The sequence below is a fragment of the Sus scrofa genome, chromosome 17, assembly GCF_054392235.1.
Source record: "Sus scrofa isolate SSC_HxYL_T2T_F1_AM1 chromosome 17, Sscrofa_HxYL_maternal_Yorkshire_Landrace_v2.0, whole genome shotgun sequence".
In the NCBI taxonomy this organism is placed as follows: Eukaryota; Metazoa; Chordata; class Mammalia; order Artiodactyla; family Suidae; genus Sus; species Sus scrofa.
Genome location: NC_139399.1, coordinates 47,067,529 through 47,091,279, shown reverse-complemented (window position 1 = coordinate 47,091,279; position 23,751 = coordinate 47,067,529). Strand labels below are relative to the sequence as shown.

The 23,751-nt window shown below is 48.1% G+C and overlaps 1 protein-coding gene across 33 annotated transcripts in view; it reads right to left on the bottom strand.

The window, feature by feature from the left end:
* Positions 1-23,751, bottom strand: part of EPB41L1 (erythrocyte membrane protein band 4.1 like 1) — a 134,675-nt gene that overhangs the window by 79,933 nt on the left and 30,991 nt on the right. The window lies entirely within an intron of this gene.

Below are 23,751 nucleotides of genomic sequence, written 5' to 3'. Positions count from 1 at the left end.
TCCCCTTCCTTTCTTTCCCCAGGCTGGAGCCTTCCCCCTCCTCCCCTGGGGCAGGGCCACTTTCCCACCCTCCTCAGCTAGATGGAGACTCTCACTTTCCCAGAAGAATCCAGACTACATTCCAAAGACCAAGGCCGAACATTCCCAGACCTCAGTCTGGATTTACACCCAAAGGGTCCAATTCCCTTCAGGTCAGTGGAACCATACAGACAATTGGGCTTCTATGTCATCATTATTTTTCTGTTACTATTATTGACTAGCATTTCTATTAGCACTTGCCAGTTTGCAAGGGACTTTCCTGTGCCATCTTCACATCTGGTGATATACCACCATGTTATAAACAGGCAGTCTGAGGCCCAGAGTGGCGAGTGACTTGTCTAAGGTCACACACACATAGTAACACTAGCTCTCTGGACCAGACACTTCCACTTCCCCTCACAATAACCTTTTCCAGAGCAATCTGATTGGGGTGGGGTGGGATGGGGGTACACTCTGAAGGACACATGGCCCCCTACAGGCATCAGTTGAAATCACTACCACAGTTACTCCGCTGCCTTCATTCCCAGGCCAGGGAAACTGAGGCACAGGACCAGGACCCAACCCAGAACCATATCTCATGAAAGCCCCTGTGAAGAAAGGCTAGGAGCCCAAGTGAAGGAAGAGGACACCCCCCTCCCGCCCCCCAGTGTAGAAGGGCTCTTCTGAATTCTGCTTTCAGCCCTGGCTCTGCCACTTCTGTGTTTCTTGGGCAGATGATTTGACCTCTCTGAGCCTCTTATAATATGGGAGAAATTCTTCCTCCCTACTTGAGTCACTGGGTTGCTGTGATGGGAGATCAGCAGATGCTAGCAGAAGAAAAGGGACAGAGTCCTTCAACCCCTCTCTGGTCTGCCTGGGAGGTAGGAGAAAGTCTTTCTTCTTCAATTTTAATGGGAGGGAACTTGATGGTGCAAAAGTGGGAGGATACAGGAAATGCCAGGAAAAGGATGGGACTGATTCACTCCATTAACTGGGAAGGCCAAGCACGAAGCACATGGTGTCAGCTACAGGCCCCCAGGGCCACTAGTGGGGCAGAGACTAAACCAAACATTCAATGAGGCCCCTAGAACCCCCATCCCCAACCCATTTTATCTTTTTTTTTTCTTTTTTTTCTGTTCTGGCCATCCCGCAGCACTTGGAGTTCCCATATGACAGGGATCAGATCAGAGCTGCAATTGCAACCTAAGCTGCTGCCGCAGCAACACCAGATCCTTAACCCATTGTGTGGGGCCAGTGATCAAACCAACATACCAGCGCTCATAAGACGCTGCTGATCCCATTGCACCACTGCAGGAACTCCAGTTATCTTTCGAATGCGGAAACCAAGGCCCAGAGTAAAGTGGCAATTTGCCAAGGTCCCCCCAGGTACTTGGTGGTCTCTGCCAAGGTCACCCCAAGTAGTCAATGGTCTCATGACTCCCAGCCATTAGGGGCTCTTGATTCCTGGGTGGGCAGTATGGGGTGGTGAGCATCCTGGTGCAAAGTTTTGTTTTGTTTTTTGTTTTGTCTTTTTAGGGTCACAAGTGCAGCACATTGAAGTTCCTGGGCTAGGGGTCAATTTGGAGCGGCAGCTGCTGGCCTACACCACAGCCACAGCCATGTTAGATCCAAGCTGTTTCTGCGACCTACACCGCAGCTCATGTCAATGCCAGATCCTTAACCCACAGAGCGAGGCCTGGGATTGACTTGTCCTCATGAACACTAGTTGGGCTCGTTACTGCTAGCTACAAGGGGAACTCCCTAGTGCAAGGATTTAATCTTTCATTCAGCAAGCAATAATGTTCACCCTGAGCCTGCGGAAGGCAAGAGGAATTGAGTTGCCTCCGCCCTTGAATTCACAATCAGTCCAATGGGGGAAAATGGCAACAACACCAGTACATTGGAGGTACTGTAAGATGAATCCCCACCACTTTCTGAGGACTTGCTCTGTGCTTGGTACCAGTCACACATTCATGTGTTTAATCCTTACAATAATTCTCTGGCATCAAAAGTATTAACCCTTTTCACAGCTGAAGTCCCCGAGGCTCAGGAGGTTAACGACTTCCCAAAGTTCATCCAGCTAATAAATGGCAGAGCCAGGATGTGAATGCCAGGTCTGTCTGGTGCCAAGCCATGAGCTTCAACCCGTATGCTCTTCCCTCTCTCTTTAGGGCTCTGCTGACCCATCGGGTGGACACTATTCATATATGGCTACTGAGCACTTGAAATATGCCTCATGCACAATGGAAGTGTGAAATTCACACTAGATTTTGAAGATTCAATAAAATAAATGTAACATATCTCATTGATAATTTTTGTATGGATGTATTCAGTTAAATAAAATATATCATTAGAATAATTTCATCTGGTTATTTTGGCTCTTTTTTTTTCATGCGCCTATTAGAAAATTTAAAAATCACCTATGCAGCTCACGTGTGTGGCTCACATATTTCACAAGTTTAGATGTTCTGGGGCTCAGAAAAGGGTTCCTGCAGGAGGGGACACCTAAACTGAATAGCGTGAAAGGCAAGGTCATGGGGGGAAAAGTATGCCAGGGCAAGAGAGCTGCAGAGTATCTGGCTCTGGCCCCAGAGGGAAGCAGGGCCTGGGTGGGCTGAGCTGCAGCCCCAGGCAGCTGAGAGCCGGGCCCGCTTGAGGAGGGTTACCAGAGCCAAACTTTCCAGAGGAGCATGACCCATAGGCCTGAGAAATTCTGCCAGACAAGGCTGTTCTCACTGATCCTTGGCGGTCTCTAGAAGGCACTGCAGGGCAGCTGTGTCTGGGCGTAGAGAGCAGGCAGGGTGGATGGGCAGCAACGCCCACCTGGCAGGGACCTCTCTGCTCCAGCTGCCCTGACCACCTCTCCTTCGGTCTCCTGCAGGAAGCCGCCCAAAGCATGATAGTCCCCAGTGACCTTCCAGCCGAAACCGTGGGAATAACATTCTCCCGCATTAGGTCACATTCTGGTGTGGAATGATGACAAAGCTCCACAAAGGGTCACACAGTGTGAAGCATTTTTCTATACCTACTGTGATGGCATTGAAGAGCCAGAGGGCCATGCTTACCTCTGAGGAGGTGACCAGTGGCAGGGATGCGGAGATTCACTAAAAGTGACCTTGAGCGGGGTCTAAACCTCTCTAAACCTCAGTTCCCACCTCTGTACAATGGTGATAACACCAACACCCCTTCTTCAAACCCCTAGGACACGGGAGGATACCCACAAAGGGCTTAGTGGACCCCTGTGCTACCATCGGTCTCTCCAAAGCCTCCAAGTCACCTCCCCTCTAGGAAGGTCACCCTCCCTGCCTCCTCCGCCCAGCCTGTCCCTCCTCGGCCTGCTGGACCACACATCTCTTGTCTCTACTTCTGAATTTGGGGTTCAGTTGTCATGAGGCTCTCTGGCCTCTCCAACAAGGCAGCAGTTTATCAAAGGTGGGAACTTGGCCTTCCCTTCCTTTCCCTCACTTCTCCCCCTCTCCTCCCTTTGCCCCTCCCCCTACCTCTGCGCCCACAGCCAGGCCCCTGCACAGGTCTGGGCATCCAAGAGTCTCTCACAGCCCACTAGTGGCTTGGACACTTGGCCACCATCTTTTTTTTGATAGGCAATAAATAGATAATTATTAAAATAGGACGCTTGTGAGAGATGTAAGCAGACAGGCAAGAAGGCTCTGCCTTGACCATCATCTTTGAGCAAAAACAATGTGGACCCAAATGACTGCATATGCTGATCTCCACTGAGCATATCTTGAGGAGCTGGTCCCTCCCTGGAAGAGCCTTCCTCCCTACTCTCTGATGAAGCAACTCAAACCCCTCATCCTAACTCTGCAGACCTTTCACAGCCTGGCCTAACCTCATCAGCCTCATCTGCAGGGTCCGTGTAGGCAGTTCTGTCAAACTGAATCACAAGGGCCCTGCCTCTCTGTTTTCGTGCATGTTCTTTCCTCTGCCTGGGAGACTCTCCGTTTCCCATGGTCTTTCATCCAGCCATCCTCCAGGAAGTCCCTCCTGATCCCCTGCTCTCTGCAACAACCCCTCCCAGATAGAAGGCACCTTTTAGCCCCTATCCTTCCTCTTGCACTCTGCCCTCCAGCCCTGGGATGTGTGAATTGCCCTGCCTAGCGCCCAGCTCAGAATATGTGCATGATGCATGTCCCTTGAGACACATCTGCATTCCCAGAGCCAGAGGCCAGGAAGCAAGCAAGAGTCAAGAGTTCACCCAGGATGCCAGGACCCTGCTAAGGCTGAGTTCTGTGACCCAAACTCCACCTCGGCTACATTTCTTAAGGGATCTCCACACTCCAGCTGCCCCTGGGAAATCAGCCCTCTCCTAGGAGGTCTGGGAGCCATACTCCTGGAACATAAAAGATCTGGCGACGTTCCCACTGGATACAGACATCCGTTCAGCTGCCTGGAGTGTCAGCTGAGGTTTGCATCATCCCAGCATCACAGATTCCTTACAGTCAGAAGAGACCTTGGAGAGTATCACACTGAGGCTGGGAGCAGTGAGAGGCAACGGGAAAAAGGCTGTGTGTGTGTCGTGGTCCCCTGTGCCAGAAGATGCTGCAGCGACACCATCAATCAACATCATCATCATAGAGTGCATTTGAGACCCTGCTATGTGCTGGCACTATGCCTGGAAGTATGCATATATTTTTAGTTTTTAACTTCTTACTTCTCTGTAAGGCAGAGATTATATATTTCACCTTGAATTTATGGGGAGGAAGCTAAAGCTCAGAGCAGATAAGACACTAGTCCAAGGTCACACTGCTCATGGGTAGGGGGCCAGGACTCAATCCTAGGCATGCCTGATTCCAGAGCCTGTTTTTTCATCATTAATCCTGCATATATTGGGTTTAACACAAATTAACTGAGGAGATGCTGGCCACGTTTTAGTTCCTGTCTGTGGGGTAGTTACATAAATATGTGTAAACTTATGATCTGGGTACTTCTCTGGATTTATATAATAACTTCAATACAGTTTTTTGTTTGTTTTGTTTTTGTCTCAGAGATGAATCTATGCTAGAGATTTTGGGGATGTGACATACTTTTTTTGGCTATGCCCACAGAACTTCCCTGGCCAGGAATCAAACCCATGCCACAATAGTGACCAGAGCCACAGTAGTGACAATGCCAGATCCTTCAACTGCTAGGCCACCAGGGAACTCCTCAGGTGTAAAATACGCTTAGCATTAGAGTCTGAAGCTAGAAAGCTGGGGGGTTTTGGAGTTCCCTTGCAGTGATGCAGTTGTCACTGTAGCAATTGCCGTGGCATGGGTTCTATCCCTGGTCTGGGAACTTTCACATGCCGCAGATGAGGCAAAAAAAAAAAAAAAAGATATATATATTTTTTTCCTTTTCAACTATCTTTCCATTGCAACAGGGACTGTTCTGAAGAACTCATAAACCCCCAAGCCAGATCCAGCAAAATTTCACCTGCTTTGTCCACTGCTCAGACCACAGCCATTTTCTTGCACTTATAGTCCCAGACCAAGTGTCACCTAGCTAATACTTCTCTTCCAGAAGTTGGCCTTGCTCTGCAGTCTTTGCAACCCTCTCGTCATCCACCTGTCTGCCCCAGATGGCTAAACCAGCGGCTGTGTCACTGGCTAATCCCCAAGTTCATGAGATGGCCGGGCAGCCCTATCTGGATGCTCCCATCTCCTCACACCAGGCCAGGCTGGACAGAGAAGCCATCCATGTATGTAAACAGTCTTCTGCTTGGGCAGCTCTTGCTGGACTCTCCTGGCCAACTGGGCCCTCTGTGGCTTTTATCTTTCTGCCCAAAATAACCATTGGCTTCAGTGATTCTCTGGGCATGAATCAGACTCTCATGAGAGCCTGTGGCAGCTTGAAGACAGGAAGGGCACATTATCCATCTTTGTTTCCCCAGTGCATCAGGGCAAAGATTTGTGGGATTTATTGAGCGCCTCTGTGTGCCTAGAGGGACTGGTGTTGGGGCCCAGAACTCACTAGAAAACACAGTCACGCACTTAGGAAGCTCAAAGTTTAGGAAAAGAGAGAGTTCCTGCTGTGGCACAGTGGATTAATGATCCAGCTTGTCTCTGTGGCATTGCCAGTTTGATCCCCAGCATGGTGCCGCAGTTGTGGTGTAGGTGCAATAAGTGTGGCAGAAAAGGTAAAAAAATAAAATAAAAGGGAAAAGAGAGAAAACGCTAGTATCAGCCAACTGCTATAGAAGGCTAAAATACTAAAGGTTGTAGGAAAGGGAAAAAGTGTTTTGGGGAGTTCAGAGGAAAAAGAGATGAGAGAGGAGCAGGTGTCAAAGAAAGTTTCAAGGCAGAGGTAGTATTCAGGTTGAGCATTAAAGCCTGGGCAGAAGAACCATCAAGATGGAGAATATAGCAGAAAACAAGGCACAGGGTTAGGATGTTCATGGTAGACCCAGGTGACGGGCCTTGAATGGCCTGGAGTCAAGGATGCTGAGGGTTGAGGCTGGGGCTGGAAAGGCGTATGGTGCCCAAGGGAGCCTCAAATGGCCTACCAAGGGGTTTCCTGCACTGTTGAACAGCTAGCCACATGTGACTATTTAAATTAATTACAATGGGAAAAAATGTGAATTCATGGCCACATATGGTTAGTGGTCACCATGTTGGATAGTGCAGATGCAGAGCATCTCCATCACGGAAGACAGTTCTGCTGAATGGCACTGGTACATACAGCAGAAAATCCAGAAGACTGAGCAGAGCTGTGATATGATCAGAGCTGGGCTTTAGACAGGTTACTTTTTTCCTAGTAAAGAGTAAGTGACTGGGGAGTTCCTGTCATGGCACAGCAGAAACGAATCTGACTAGGAACCATGAGGTTGCAGGTTCGATCCCTGGCCTCACTCAGTGGATTAAGGATCCAGCATTGCTGTGAGCTGCGGTGTAGACTGCAGACACAGCTCGGATCCTGCGTTGCTATGGCTGTGGCATAGGCTGGCAGCTGTAGCTCCAATTTGACCCCTAGCCTGGGAACCTCCATATGCCACAGGTGCGGCCCTAAAAAGCAAAAGTAAGTAAATACATACATACATACATACATACATAATAAAAAGCCAAAAAAAAAAAAAAGGGGGTAGGCAACTGGAAGTAAAGTAGGCATTGCAATAATCCCAGTGAGATCAATAACCACATCTCTTCCCCATGTTCATCGCTTCCTATCAGTACGCAGGATAGCAGAGCACCATGGTTCTCAAAGTGTGGTCCCTGGACCAGCAGCATTACTCAGGGAACTTCCCAGTGTGCAGATCCTCAGGCCCCACCCCAGATCTACCAGGTTCAGAGCAGCAACCTGTGCTTCTATCAGCCCTCTCCTGGTTCTGATGCATGCTCATGTGTGAGACCCGCAAGCATAGAGGCTAGGAGCCCACTGGGGTTCTAGGCTCTCTCTATACCTCTACCTTCTGGAGTCTAGAAGACCTGGCTCCATATCCTGGCTCAGCTGTTCACTAGCTGTGCTTAATCCCTTTCTGCCTCAGTTGTATAAGGATTAAAGGGATTTATTGATATATTTTTCTTAGAAGAATGCCTGGCATACACTAAGTGCTCAATGAACATGAATTACCATTTTTAATGCTCATGTGCCACTTCATCTAAACTCCTTTTTGATACAAAGTTGAAATCCTCCCACAGACAATGGGCCAGCATTTGTCTCTTACCAGTAGTGATGGGCTCCTGCATGTCCATCATGTGATGGTATTCCTAGGCCCACTCCCCCATGAAACCTGGATTCTAATCTTGGCTGTGAGATCTTGGGCAGTCATTTTCCTCTTTGGATTCAATTTCCTCACCTATAACACAAGGGGCCTGGACAAGCGTAGTTCTCAACTTTTTATGGGTCATGGCTTCCTTTGAAAATGCGATAGGAACTGCAAAAGCTTCTCCCAGAAAATGGCACACACCCAGACACACACACAGTCTTATTATAATTGCAGGTATCAAGAGACCTCAAGACCTCTATGGACACTTGGATAAGAAACCTTGGCTAGATGGTCTCTAGTCATCCAGATAAAAAGACAACTGTATCTGTATCTAATTTAAAGGAACTCTATGTTAAAAATTTCACCCAAAAGATGAGATTTGAAATGGGCTTTCATAAGATTCAACTGTTGATAGGCTAAATGGTAAGCATCGCTCCCAGAGCCTGCCCCCCACCCTTTTCATACTGCCTCTCAGCACTCTCCCTCCTCTTCCTGCTCCCCACCAGCCCCCAACTCAGCCCAAAATGATCACATAGTCCTGAAAGACACCCCTGCCCCCACCAGCTGTCTCTGGCTCTTCCAAAAGAGTAGGCAGATTGTCCCCGGCCATGAGGAGGTAAAAGAGGAGGAGACTGGCCTGCCTCTTATTCCCCCATCCCAAATGCCTGGCTCAGATGCCAACCACTAAAGAGCCTCCCAGGTGTCACACTCAACCCCCAACACACACACACACACACACACACACACACACACACACACAGAGCCATGCGAACAGCCAGAGCCAAGGGACCGCACCTTCAGACACTTGGTGGTGCGGTCACTTGGAACAGGCAAGTTATTTTTAGAGACCAAGTGACAGGACGGGTGAGAGCAGTTCCACTCAGAGCAACTGCTGCCGCCACCAGCCCCGATGAATCACTACCCACTGCGTGAATGTCCACGTCTGTCAGCGTGGCCAGAGAGGCTGCACTGGCTTCTGGAATGAATGTCTTGGATTGGTGATCATGCTGATCACACCAGCATGAGCCCAGGATCACACGAGGGCCAAGACTGCTCAGACTGAGCCAGTGCAGCTGACCCAGACCAATAGCCTCACCCAGCCCAGCACAGTCTCCCCCGAGCAACACAGACCAGACAGGCTCAGCCTGCACCACTGAACCATCAGGGGCCTCTCTCTGCAAAAGTCCCTTCAGAGTAGCTATCGATGCCTCTTGCCCTCCTCAGTCTATCTGAGTAAGCCACTCACCCCCACACCACTGCAATCTGGTTACTAAAGTAATGAGCATCCAGTTAATCACACAGACTTGGTGAGTGTCAAAGCAGCCATCAACTGGTTTCATCTTTCTGGAGGTCACTTTGGAAAAGCACATGATAAGCCTTAAAATTGTATACATCTTTTAACCCAGAAGTTCCTCTTCTATAAATTTAACCTATGGGACCAATAGATATACACAAAGATGTAGCTATAAGAACATCGTCTGGGGAGTTCCCTGGTGGCCCAGTAGGTTATAGATTTGGTGTTGTCATTGTTGTGCCCTGGGTCACTGCTCTGGCATGTGTTGGTTCCCTGGCCTAGGAACTTCCACATGCTACAGGTGCAGCAAAGAAAAAGTAAATAAAAATAAAAATAAAAAGAACATCTGTCTGCTGTATACAAGAGTCTTGTCTTGTATACCAGGGTGAAATGAAAAAATGAAATTAATACAAACATCCAAAAAGAGTAGGTACTTTATATGTAACCTGAAACATGATGCAGCTGTTCAAATACAATGTCAAGGATTCTATGTAATAATGTCCACAACATAATATAGAATTTTAAAAAGCATATGTAACATAGGAGCCAATTTCTATAAAACATGTGTGTGCATACATAAGGATAAGAAAAGCGGAAAAAAATATACAAAAAATAATGTTTCCAGAGATTGTTTCATGACAGTGGAATTCCTTTTGTGCCTGGGTTTTGTTTTGTTTTGTTGCTTATTTTCTACTGTATGTATGTGTGTGAACATAAATCATTTATATAAGAGAAACAGCAAGAAAGTCCTGCTATCCTCACCTCACTCATAGCCTCTGGCCCGAACCATCAAAGCCCTTGCTGAAATCTTTTCAGAGCCCCAACTCCTTCAGTCACCACTCTGATCAAGTCTCCCCCCCCCAACCCCCCCAGCCCCCACCTCCACCACAGGCTTTGAACTTTGTTGCCTTCCTCAGTTGCCCCCTGGGGTTTCACTAATTGGGAGCCCCATTCGGCCATTCCTCAGAGTCCACTGACAAAGGCCTCCCAGGTCGAAGCCCCTCCTCCAGGGCCCCCCCATTCATGAATCTCATCCGGACAGAAAGAGTCCAGTCCTGGAGAGAGTGTGTCTCATTTTACAGTAAGAAAAATTATTATTATTATAATAAAGATAAGAGTGGTATTGAACCTTCACATTTATACATTGTCTTCTTTTTTATAGAACACTTTATTATACACACTTCTCTTAACCCTCCCAGTGGTTTGTAAGCAGGCATTATTATACCCACTGCCCAGATGAGGAAATTTAGGCCCAGGAAGCAGAGTAGCACAACATTTGCAAAGGTCACAGAGTGAGTCAAGATTCAAATGCAGGTCTGAGTTCAACATATATGGAGTTCCATAAATGGAAGAGCTGAACAGGTTACCTTGGGCCCACATTCTAAGGAGTCTTATTCTACAGCAGCCCTCCTCCCAGAAAATTTCAGAGTTGCTACCCCCCACCCAGAACCCCACAAAAGCCCATCTGGGGCCAAGTGCCCTGCAACTCCACAAGAGCCCATCATTCCCTCCCAGCTTTGGCAACGGGTCCTTGCTGCCTCCTTGGGTCTCCTAGCAACGAGACATCCTGTGGCACCTCTCCACCTCTGGGCTCTCCAGCTTAGGCCTGTCTCACCAAGGCAGGGGCAGCCAGCAGGCTCCTCTCACAGGGGTTGTGGTACCCATGTGTGGTAGAGGGAGAGAAGGAAGGAGATGGAATCAGCCTGCACGACACCCTTTTGGGCCTGCTCCCAGCTTCACATTTGGGGCATTGGCTTTATTGCACTGTCCTTTTCTTGAGCTTCTATCTGCTGACTGGAACAAAAAAAAAGAAGCTGAATCACAGGGTTTGAATTCTGGTCAACTGCAATTTACCTCTGCATTTTGAAATACATGGAATCTTCCCATCGGAATATTAATATTAAAAATAGCAGTAGTAAAGGTACTAGTAACAAAACAGCTACTTTGGCGGGGAGGTCTTTTTGGGGCATATGGAATTTCCTAGGCTAGGGGTCAAATCGGAGCTATAGTTGCCAGCCTAGCGCCACAGCTATAGCAACGCCAGATCCAAGCTGAGTCTGCGACCTACACCACAGCTCAAGACAATACCAGATCCTTAGCCCACTGAGCAAGACTAGGGATCGAACTTGCAACCTCGAGGATACTAGTTAGGTTCATTACCACGGCACCACCACGGGAACTCCAGCTACTTGATTTTTATTCAGTGCTTAAAACCACGCGGGAGAGGCAGAAGCTAGTTTCCCTATTTTACAGGTGGGGAAACTGAAATGTAACTTGTCTAAAGACACTCAGATAATGAATAGCAGCACGAGGACTTGAACAAGTGTGTCTGACACCAAAGGGTATGCGCTGACCACTGCACCACACTGCATCTCTTAGAAATCCCACCCTCTTACCACACAGACAGGGAATCTGAGACCCAGAGCAGGGAAAGTATCTGTAATCAGCCAGCATTTATTTATTTACTGAGCAACTACTATATGTGATGCACTGAGCTACTGCTGTGAATGATAATCTGTTTGGGTTCCACATTGTTGGATAGATGGACTGTGACTATTGAAAATTGTCCCCAAAAAGGAGTTCCCTGGTGGCCTAGTGGGTTAAGGATCTGGCATTGTTATTGCTATGGCTCAGGTCACTGCTATGGTGTGGGCTCAATCCCTGGCCCAGGAATTTCTGCATTCTGCAGGTATAGCCAAAAAAAAGAAAAAGAAAATAGTCAAATTGAGCAATGGGTTAGTGGAAGTTCATTATACTGTCCTCTCTGGTAGTTTTCTGCAAGTTTAAAATTTTCCATAATAAAAAAAGTTAAAGAAAAAAGGCTGATGAGTATGTAAATTTTAAGCCTGGCTTGACTAGGAAATAAATAAAATCACCCAAACTTGGGGATAGTTTCTACTTTTTTTTTCCCCCTTTTTGGCCACAGCTCGGCATGTAGAAGTTCCCTAGGCCAGGGATCGAACCCGTGCCACAGTAGCGACCTGAGCTGCTGCAGTGACAATGCTGAATCCTTAATTGGCTAAGCCACAAGAGAACTCCGACCTCTGACTGTTCTGAAGTTCAGGAAAAGGCAACTTACTGGAGCCCACTTAGTAGCCTCTTTTTTTCCATCCTTCTATGAAATTTTCTGCCTCTATGTTGTTGCTAGGAAACCGGTGAGCCAGGAGAATCCCAGTCTGACTGGCTGACCTTTCCTTCCCACATAGCCCCTTTGGGGGATATAGTGCCCTTATCCCCCAGGAGCTGACCCTACTAGGCAGGCTTTCTGTGGATCCACAAGCCACATGTCACAGAAGAAGATCCTGTCAGCCACTGGGAGAGAGACAGCTATAAATCCAGAGAACTATGATTAGAAAGCAAATTACAGGCCTCTCTCTGTAGGTTTCCAAGTCACAGAACCTTCTAGCAATCAGAGGGCCTTTATTCAAGCTCCTCAAAATTTCCAGAGAGGGCACACACAGTCTCCAGAGAGTGAACAAACACAAAGCAGGAGAATGACAACGTGAGCACGAATGAGAGAGAAAGTACACAGTAGAGGCAGAAAGTGATAGATGGGTGAAGAACGAGAGGCCACTGGGAGGCAGTACAGCACGATGGGCAAGGACTGGCAGCGTGTCAGAGCTCCAATCCCCTTGGGCTTCCTAGCTGGGAGACTTAGAGCAAGTGACTTCAACTCTCTGAGCCCTTATTTTCTCAGCCGCCAATTGGGGATAATTCTACCTATAATACAGAGTGAATGTAGGGACTAAATAAAGCCAGATAGGTCAAGCACTTAACCCAATGGCACATAGTAATCACACAACAAACAGTGGCTTTTAAAAAAGTGCTAACCAGGAGCTCCCATCTTGGCTCAGTGGTTAACAAACCCAACCATTTTTTTAGGAGGACGTGGGTTCAATTCCTGGCCTCACTCAGTGGGTTAAAGATCCGGTATTGCCATGAGCTGTGGTGTAGGTCGCCGATGTGGCTCAGATCCCATGTTGCTGTGGCTGTGGCATAGGCCAGCAGCTACAGCTCTGATTCCATCCCTAGCCTGGGAACCTCCATATGCCATGGTGCAGTCCTTAAAAAAAAAGTGCTAACCGTATGATCTAGTAATTCCATTTCTGGGTGCATCCCCAAAAGAATTGAGAGCAGGGTCTTGGAGAGATATTTATACATCCATGTAATAAATAGTATTTATTATTCACAATAACCAAGAAGTGGAAGCAACACAAGCATCCACGACAGATGAATAGCTAAACAAAATGTGACCCACACATACAAGAGAATATTTGACCTTAAAAAAGAAGGAAATTCTAACATATGCTACTACATGGAAAAATCTTGAGGCCATTATGCTAAGAGAAATAAGCCAATTACAGAGGACAAATACTGTGTGATTCTGCTTATATAAGGTATCTAGAGTAGCCACAATCATACAGGATGAAAGTAGAATGATGGTCACCAGGAGCTGGGAAGAGAGAGGAATAGAGAGTCATTGTTTAATGGGTATAGATTTTCAGTTTTGCAAGACAAAAAAGTTTTGGAGACAGATGCAGTAAGGTTATACAGCTTCACTCTCGTCATGGCGCAGTGGAAACGAATCCGACTAGGAACCATGAGGTTGCAGGTTCAATCTCTGGCCTTGCTCAGTGGGTTAAGGATCCGGTGTTGCCATGAGCTGTGGAGTAGGTCACAAATGCGGCTCAGATCTGGTATTGCTCTGGCTCTGGCGTAGGCTGGCAGCTATAGCTCTGTTTAGACCCCTAGCCTGGGAACCTCCATATGCCACGGGTATGGCTCTAAAAAGCAAAAAAAAAAAAAAAAAAAAGGCTAAGATGGTAAATTTATGAGTATTTTACCACAATTTTTAAGGTATTTAATTAAAACAAAAGGTGCTAGAGAGAAAACCAAGAAAGAGAGTAAAAGACTAAGAGACAAAGCTAGAGAAAGAGAAAGAACTAAAAAAAGGAGAGCATCATAATACTGAATGGGGTGATATACAGAGGAGATACCCACAGTATACACACCCTTTTAAAGCCATCGAGCATAAAGGGAGGGATTTTCAGAGGGGATTTTTATTTCTAGGATGCTTAGGGCCTGCTCTCTACCCTCAATTCTGTCCCCACCATGGCCTGTTCTGATAATCACTGAAGCACAAACCTGTGGGAGAATCTGACCTCAATCTCTACCACTTCCTGGAATCCTCAGGGAAACAGGAAGGGATCAAAGCCTAGAGGAAGTGAAGGAAGGAATAACAGGTAGAGATGGCAGCTTCCAGGTGGCAGGGCAGCATGTGCAAAGGTTCTGAGCTATGAGCTATGTGTGGGGAGCACTCCAGGGTGGCAGGAGCCTCTGGTATATAGAGGGAAGTGAGAAGGGGAGGGCAAATAGAAAAACACCTTTATGATCACCTACCACACGCTGGACATGGCCCTATATCATCATCTCAGTGGAAGTTCCTAGGCCAGGATAGAACCCATGCCACAGCAGCGATGCTGCAGTGACAATGCTGGCTCCTTAACCTGATGCTCCGCAAGAGAACTTCACCTTTAAAGTAATCTTAACAGGGAGGTATTAATGTACCCATTTTATAGAGAAAGAAATAAAAATTCAGATAAAGTAACTCACCCCGAGGAAATATAAATGGTAAACAGAGAGTAGGGATTTAAAAACCAGCTGACTCCCAACCTCATGCTTATTCCTTTAGCCCACAGGATACCAGCATGTAAGCCCAAGATCATGGGCTCTGGAGTCAGAATCCCAAATCCCACACTATCTCTCACTAGCTGTGTGATGTGGAGAAAATTATTTAACCATCTAAGTGTCCGTTTCCTCAACTGTTAAGTGGGGATAACCATAGCACCTGCATCACATGGGTTTTTGTTTTTGTTTTGCTTTTTAGGGCCGCACCAGCAACATATGAGGTTCCCAGGCTAGGGGTCCAATCGGAGCTACAGCTGCTGGCCTACACCACAGCTCACAGCAATGCTGGATCCTTAACCCACTGAGCGTAGGCCAGGGATTGAACCCGAAACCTCATGGTTCCTAGTCGAATTTGTTTCTGATGTGCCATGACAGGAACACCCATCATATGGTTTTAAGAGAATTAAATGTGGGAGTTTCCATCGTGGTTCAGCGGAAACAAATCTGACTAGTATCCATGAGGATGCGGGTTTGATCCCTGGCCTCACTCAGTGGGTTAAGGATCCGGCATTGCTGTGAACTGTCGTGTAGGTCGCAGACGCAGCTCGGATCCTGTGTTGCCGTGGCTGTGGTGTAGGCCAGTGGCTACAGCTCCAATTCAATCCATATGCTAGCCTGGGAACCTGCATACACTGTGGGTGCTACCCTAAAAACACTGAAAAAAAGAGTTAAATGTGTAACATGTATGCAACTAGAAAGTATCATACTAAGTCAGAAAGAAAAAGACAAATACCGTATGATATCACTTATGCGTAGAATCTAAAATATGGCACAAACTAACCTATCTATGAAACTGACTCACAGACACAGAGATCAGACTTGTGGTTGCCAAAAAGTAGTGGGAGGTGGGGAAGGGAAGGACTGGGAGTTGGGGTTAGTAGATGCAAACTATTACATTCAGAATGGGTAAACTACAAAGTCCTACCATATAGCACAGGGAACTATATTCAACATCCTGGGATAAACCATAAGGGAGAAGAATGTAAAAAAGAATGTATATATGCGTTTTTTAAAAAGGGAGAGAGAGAGAAAAAAAAAGATTAAATATAATACTGAGGAGTTCCCGTTGTGGCTCAGTGGTTAACAAATCCGACTAGGAATCATGAGGTTGCAGGTTCGATCCCTGGCCTAGTTCCATGGGTTAAGGATCTGGTGCTGCTGTGAGGTGTGGTGTAGGTCGCAGACACGGCTCAGATCCTGCATTGCTGTGGCTATGGCGTAGGCTGGCGGCTACAGGTCCAAGTTGACCCCTAGCCGGGGAACCTCCACATGCCATGGGAGTGGCCCTAGGAAAAGCAAAAAGACAAAATAAAATAAAATAAAATAAAATAAAATAAAATAAAATAAAATAAAATAAAAATAAATAAATAAATATAATACTGAAAGAAAAGTGCATTGCACAAAGTCGTGTTAGGAAACACAAAGTAGCTTTTCTTATTCATTATGCTTAGGCCTCTAGGCTACAGACACCACAGACAAACTTGCAGCCATTGCTTGTCCCTGGCTGGGTCTAGTGCAATCTTTGGAGCAAGGCAGAGGCCAGATCCAGGTGCCAGAGAGAGCTTAGAGCCCAGGCTGGGCAGGAACCTTGCAAGAGCTGCAAGAACATCCTGGAAATGGCCTACTCCACTCTCTGTTCTTGACCCTAGGGCTTGCATAAGTGGTTCTGCAGACACTCAGTGGGATGTAATATGAGCAGCCTCTGTTCTAATAGGGCTGGACATAAATAACCAGGGCCACCAACCTGCCTACTCACTGACCTCCACCACGGGAGGACCCCCACTCCATAGCACCTTCTAGGACCAGGTGACCTACAATCGCAAAGCCTTGACACCAGGAAGACCTTGGAGACCATCTAATGCCATCCCTCATCGTACAGATGGCAACACTGAGGATGGGAACCTGGAGATAAGCGGGGATCTGCTTAAGGTCACAACGTGAGCCAGTGGCAAAGCTGGAACACAACCCTGAGCCACCCATCTCCCTGGACTACTGGAGTTTCCCATTTTGCCTTCCCTATTTTATTGTTCTGTCAACTTCAAGTTTACATATTCAAATTTCAAGAGGTTTAGGAGTTCCTGTTGTGACTCAGAGGGTTAAGAATCTGACTAGTATTCATAAGGATGTGGGTTTGATCCCTGGCCTCAATCAGTGGGTGAAGATCCAGCTTTGTCACATCTGTAGCATAGGTAGCAGATGTGCCTCGAATCCTGCATTGCTATGGCTGTGGCATAGGCCAGCAGCTGCAGCTCCAATTTGACCTCTAGCCTGGGAATCTCCAAGTGCCACAGGTGTGGCACCCCCCTCCTAATTTTTTTTTTCAAGAGGTTTAGTCACCCCTATAGACCTAACTCTGGGATGTTGGCCTTATGAGAAAGGCAAGAACTTTGGGGACAGATAGACCTGGGTTCAAACCCCAACTCCATCACTTCCTAGCTGAATGGCCCTTCATTCATTTGCATATTAGAAGACAAGAACTTTTGGGGACAGACAGATCTGGGTTCAAACCCCAGCTCCATCACTTCCTAGCTGAATGGCCCTTCATTCATTTGCATAGCTTATAGTCCTAGCCCTGCCACTTCCTGGTGGGCAAGTTACTTTAGCAATCATTGTTTCAGTTTCCTCATCTGTAAAGCCTGCCTCGCATAGTCATTTGAGTATAAAATGAAAAAAAATATTAAGAAAGGACCTGGTACAATGCTTGCTCAGTAAATGATGTCTACTTAACAGTACTATTATCCTTAATTCTATGACTAGAGCATGTTGCCGGCAGGTAGCAAGAAGATACCTCAGTCTCAAAGCTCTTCCTCACTCAGCTCCCTGACAGAATCACAGAATGTTAAAACTGGCAAGGGCCGCATTTTACAGACAATTGGAGACCCATATGGAAATGACTTGCTCAAGGTCATGGAGCAAGTTCATGAGAGAGTTGAACTAGAACCCAGATTTCCTGACTCCTTTGGACTTAATTCCATAAACATGAGCTCTTACTCTCCAGGCAGCTGTGTTTGTGCATGGATTTGGAGGATGGGGGATGGTCTTTCAGACCCCAAATACCAAAGTGTAGCTGGCTTCAGCCAGAATGGAACTGGAGCAGTAACCCTGCCATGATGGCAGGCCCAGGGCAGAAGCAGGGTGGGACTCTGTGCTGGCAGACCAGGCCAGCTGGGCCAGCAGCCAAAGTGGCACTATAGGCACAGCTCAGAGCCCTCTCACTGGCTCCATAATAAAGTAATTATGGGATTAGGGATAAAATTAGTCACTTGTGTAATTATTTTGCTTAGAACAAGAACAGAAAGGGCCTTTTTAAAGAGTCATTCCTTGGCTCCTCCCAAGAGTATTGCTTCAGAAACCCAGATGAGTGAACACACACACAAACACATATACACACGGCAATGATGGCAGTGGATGGACAGGGCTGCTTGGCTTCCTGTGGCAATGCCTCACAGAGGGCCCACACCTATCAGTGGGGGACCATGGACCACGTTTTCTGATGCTTGCCTTGTGGAGCACCTTTGTCACACTGTCACAGGATATACTGCCTCCCCTTGGGGCCCTCCACCACAGAGAACCTGGTGCTACAGTCTCTTATGACCCTCCCTAACCACAGGAGTCAGATCTGGGTTCCCCTGGCCCTTCCTCCAGCATGGAGGTTGGTGGTGCAATTCCGGCAATACCTGGGGGTCCACTAATCCAGAGAGACCCTTGGTATTGGCCACTGTGGTAGGAAGAATAATGTCCCCCCACCATGATGACCACATCCTAATCCTAGGAGTCTGTGAATAGATTACCTCACATAGCAGAAGGGGCTTTGTACAAGGGATTAGGTTAAGAACTTGGGGATGGGAGTTCTCACTGTGGCACAACAGGATGGGCAGCATCTCTGGAGCACTGGGATGCAGGTTCGATCCCCGGCCTGGCAGAGTGGGTTAAGGATATGGCATTGTGGCAGCTGAGGTATAGTTCACAACTGCGACTTGGATCTGATCCCTAGCCTGGAAACTCCATATGCTGCAGGATGGCCACAAAAGAAGAGAGAAAAAAAAAAAAATGGGGGATGGGTAGATTATCCTGGATTATCCAAGTGGGTCCAATGTAACCATAGGGTCCTTATAAGTAAAAGAGGGAAAGAATGGAGTGAATGTGAGGGAAGGAGATGTGACAACGAAAGCAGAAGTTGGAGTGATGCCAATGCTAGAAGGGAGCCACAAGCCAAGGAATGTGGGCGGCCTCTAGAAGCTGCAAAAGGCAAGGAAAGGATTCACCCCTGGAGCCTCTAGAAGGAACACAAAACTGTCAACGTCATTTTTGCCACATAAGGCCCATTTTCAGAATTCTGACCTCTAGAACTATAAGGTAATAAATTTAGGTTGCTTTTTTTTGGTCTTTTTAGGGCCGCATCTGCCACATATGGCAGTTCCCAGGCTAGGGGTCAAATCAGAGCTGTAGCTGCCGACCTACACCAGAGCCACAGCAAGGTCAGATCTGAGCCACTTCTGCAACCTACACCACACCTCGCAGCCACGCTGGATCCTTAACCCACTGAGCAAGGCCAGGGATGGAACCTGCAACCTCATGGATGCTAATCAGATTTGTTTCCTCTAAGGCACAACGGGAACTCCAATTTTAGGTTGTTTTAAGTCACTAAGCATGTGGCAATTTGTTACAACCATAGAAAATTAATATAGCCTTGAAGCCCAACTTCCCCTCTATGTTTGAAGCCCTCAAAGAAACTCTTTCCTCAAGGGCCAGCCAAGGTGATTCTTAGGGTCAGAACTACCATGAATTACCCCTCGAACTGAAAGCCCAAACACTAACCCAGAGAGACACCTTTGGGGGAAACGGCACCCCAGGAAAAGGGATGGTTCTGGGAGGAAAGGGAGAGGCTACCTTACAGCTCCACTCCAGGGACTCAGGCCCTTGACCACACTCTCCAACAAAGGGACACTGACCCCCCCAAAAGCTGACCATCCCCAGGGGTAGGCTGGCTTCAGTATAAGAGACTGCCTGGAAGGCAGAAGCCTGGGTGCTCGCCTCAGCTCAGTCTGAATCACTAGGTAGCTTCCTCTCTCTGACCCTCTGTCACCATGGGTCAGCATCTATCAAGTGCCTCCCATGTGCCTCCATGCTTTACACGGATGAAAAAGCCCCTCGTCAGGTGGTCACCCCCATCTTGCCCATTTTAGAGCCAAAGAAATGGACTCAAGCAGATAGAGAGGTGAGATGGTTTGAACCTAGACAGCTTCACTCCACAGCCCTACCCTGCCCCCATCTTAGAGTGAATGAGGGGATGGACACCAGGAACAGTCTCTTTAGACCTGAAAGGAATCAAAAGCAGTTCCTGCTCCATCACCTTAGGGCTTTAAAGTGGCACAGAAGTTGGGCAAGATTTACTGAGTGCCTGGCATCCACAGCCTTTGACCCAGAATTCTCCTTCTAGGACCCCACTCTAAGAGGCTTCATCTGACATGCAAAAAAAACACTTTATGGCATATTCACTGCAATGCTATTTATTGGAGCAAAAACTGGAAACAATCTGACTGTCCATCAGCAGAAAAGGGGGTAAACTGATCACGTATTTAACGGATTCCTCTGTAAAGACACTGGAGGTGGCTTCACATACACTATTAGGTAAACAATGCGGGGCAGCCCTGAAGATGTACTAGAGAGGATGACAGCTGTGTAAGAAAAGAGCCAAGGAAAAGAGCTAGAAGGAAACACCCCAAACTCTCAACAATACTCAGTAGGAGTCATTTTTTTTTCCTCTCCCTGTTTTCCAGAATCTCTGTACTGTTACTACTTTAATGATTTAAAAGGATTATTAAAAACAGCAGGAGTTCCCGTTGTGGCACAACAGGATGGGCAGTGCCTTGTGAGCGCTGGGATGCAGGTTCCATCTCTGATCCGGCACAGTGGGTTAAGGATCCAGCATTGCTGCAGTTGCAACTATGCCCCGGATCTGATCCCTGGCCCGAGAACTTCATATGCTGTGGGACGGCCGGGGCAGGAAAAATAACAGCAATAGCAACTTCAGTGGAGCCCTGAGGACCCCACACACTGAGCAGTCAAAGAGAGGAGGAAGAAGAGGCAGATGCAAGCCAGCTGGAGAGGTAGTGGGCAAGCTGGAAAGAAGGGTATGGGGTCATGGAGACAAGGAAAGAGAAGGAAGTGGGGATCCCTAGGGTGAGTGTGGCTTGGAAGGTGCTGGCGACTCGATGCTTGTCCCTATGTCCCCAACTGCATTCACAAGGCAACCCAGGTGCCCAGAAGAATCATCATCAACCCCCAAACATTCCCCACTGAGGAATCTCAGAGTGGCTGCACTGTGACCAGTATCACCAGGAGCAGCGCTTTCAATGCAAATCAGGCACCCAGGAGAATCAGTGAGGCACCGCCCTCAGCCATCCATGCCCAGCCCAGCCCTGCCCAGCCCGGCCCGAGCAAAGTAGAGGAGGCCTCACGTAAAAGAGCCTGGTCAGGATGTTATCTTCAGGACAAGGCTCTCCTGGTCCATAGCCACTCACCAACTCTGCCACCTGTTTCCACAGGACCATGTTCGAATTCTACACAGATGCAGGTGCACGCGCGCACACACACACACACACACACACACACACACACACACACACACACCCCAACTCACTTCTTGGGCCTTTCCTCAGCCTCTTTGAGACATGTCCCTTAGATGTTGTGCCTTCTTAGTGTAGGCAGACTCACAGCGTGCCCAGAGTCACACCACCAGCCTTCTCTTGAGCACCCTTTATCTACCCACTCCATCACAACCCTGGGCAAACCTGTTTAAAGGAGGAAAGGTCCCCGGGTAAGTCACATCCCACTTCGCCATATCCCATCCCTGACTCCTGCTACACCCAGGGCAGGCAGCAGCTAAGGAGAGGTAGATGCAGGCTGGTTACAGAGCTAAAAGCTAAACCAGGGAGTTCCCGTTGTGGCGCAGTGGTTAATGAATCCGACTAGGAACCATGAGGTTGCGGGTTCGGTCCCTGCCCTTGCTCAGTGGGTTAACGATCCAGCGTTGCCGTGAGCTGTGGTGTAGGTTGCAGATGCGGCTCGGATCCCGCGTTGCTGTGGCTCTGGCGTAGGCCAGTGGCTACAGCTCCAATTGGACCCCTAGCCTGGGAACCTCCATATGCCACAGGAGCGGCCCAAGAAATGGCAAAAAGACAAAAAAATAAAAATAAAAATAAAAATAAAAGCTAAACCAGGCTCTGAAGGCCAGAGACCTAAGAAGCCACCTCTGACCCTCAATCTAGTGAGTCAACAAAAAGCAGGCCGAGTCACTACCAGATGTCCCCCATTACCCCCTCGTTCAGAGAAAACTGACACTCCTTACTGCAGCCCCAGCCCAGATGTAGGCGCCATCCTCCAGCTTGTGGTAATGAACGTGGCTGAGCCAAGACCAGGCCAGTACCAATTAGGCCACCTCCTTTCCTGCCAGTGAGCTCAGCCTTATTACTTTGCTCCATTTGCATCTCATCTGAAAGATCCTCATTTGAGGTCCCTGGAGAATCTTAAAAGTGTTATTCAAACATTAGCTGTGACACTCGGCCTCCCCCACTCAGACATCACCCGCCCAAGGCAATGCTTTGCTCCCTGTTTTTTGGCACTGCCAGAAAAGAGCAGTAGATAATCTGCCACGTAGCACAGCAAGCCCCGCCACCCCCAGTCCCTCCTCAATCTGGACTTCCCCGGCTCCTGGTCTTTTTTAGGGAAGAGACCAGGAAAGCGGACTCAGTGCCTCCAATATGGCAGGCATGTCATCTCATTCAATCTTTGCAACAACCCCAAGGGTGGCATTATTATTCCTGTGTCATAGATGCAGAAACTGAAGCTAAGCAGCCTGGTCAAGGTCACCTAGCTAGCAGGTAGCTGAGTTATGCCTAGAACGCAGGACTTCTGAGCCCCAGCACTCTTCCAACTGCCCTCACCTGCCCCACATGCTCTTCCCCACTCTGCCCCACCCTGAGCAGAGATGGGTGCCATGGGCTACTTCTTGGCATATTACTCTGAGCCTGGGTCCAAGTGGAAAGGATGAGACAAGAGGGGCTGCCGGATTTAGGGCTTGTAAGAGAGGGTTTCCTAGGGGAGAGAAAACAAAATGAAACAATGCTAAGAGCTGGTTGCAACTCCCTATTCTGCCCTGCATCTTACAGGGATACCTATTAAAAAGAGCATGGTCAGAGCTCAAGAAGAGTCCAGATGGAAGGTCAACACAGAGAGCATATGGGCTGTGTGGTCAGGGCAGTCAAAGCTGGAAGGACCGGCAAGTTTAGCCCAACATCTTTGTCTTTAAAGGTAGGAAAACTGAGGCCCAAGGAGGGAAGGGGCCTGCTCAGGGTCAAGAGTGAGTCTGTGGCTGTGCCCAATCCTCTGCCCCATAGGTTAGTTTTCCTTGACCTGGGAGAATGAAGGGTCTAGAACAGATGCTGCCTGGCATAAATGAATGAGTGAAGGAACAAGGGGACCCATCACCTCTAGAGTGAAGGGGTGGCACACAGAAACCTACAAGATGCTTCCATGGGGACCCCAGCCTGGCTCTAGTCTCTCACAGCCACGGAAGATGTAGGCAGGAGGGAGGCCCCTCCATTCACTGAAGCTCAAGTTCCACCAGGAGCCAATCACAGCTCTGGAAAGAGGCAGAAACTTTAGTTCCCCTGGCAACACAGACAAAGGCCTCTCCTCAGCCCAGCAATCAGCTGGAGTAGGGATGCGGACTGTATTCCACCCCATTCAGACCAGGCTCCTTTTTTCATGAGGAGGGAACCAACCCAATCCTCCTGGTTTTAGCCCCCACATTCAGCCATGCCTCTGGGCCCACCTCAGATCAGAGGAGGAGTATGGATGGGACCCTGAGCTGGGGGCTTAGGACACTAGTGAGTCCTGCCCAGTCTGCGGGGGTCCACTCTTACCAGGTGTGCCTCTGAGTTGGGCCAGGGGCTGTGTGGATGTTCCTCAGCTCATCATCCCCACACTCCTTTAAGAGACAGTGCCAGCTGCAGAAGCACAGGAGAGACTGGACCTAAGGGTAGGC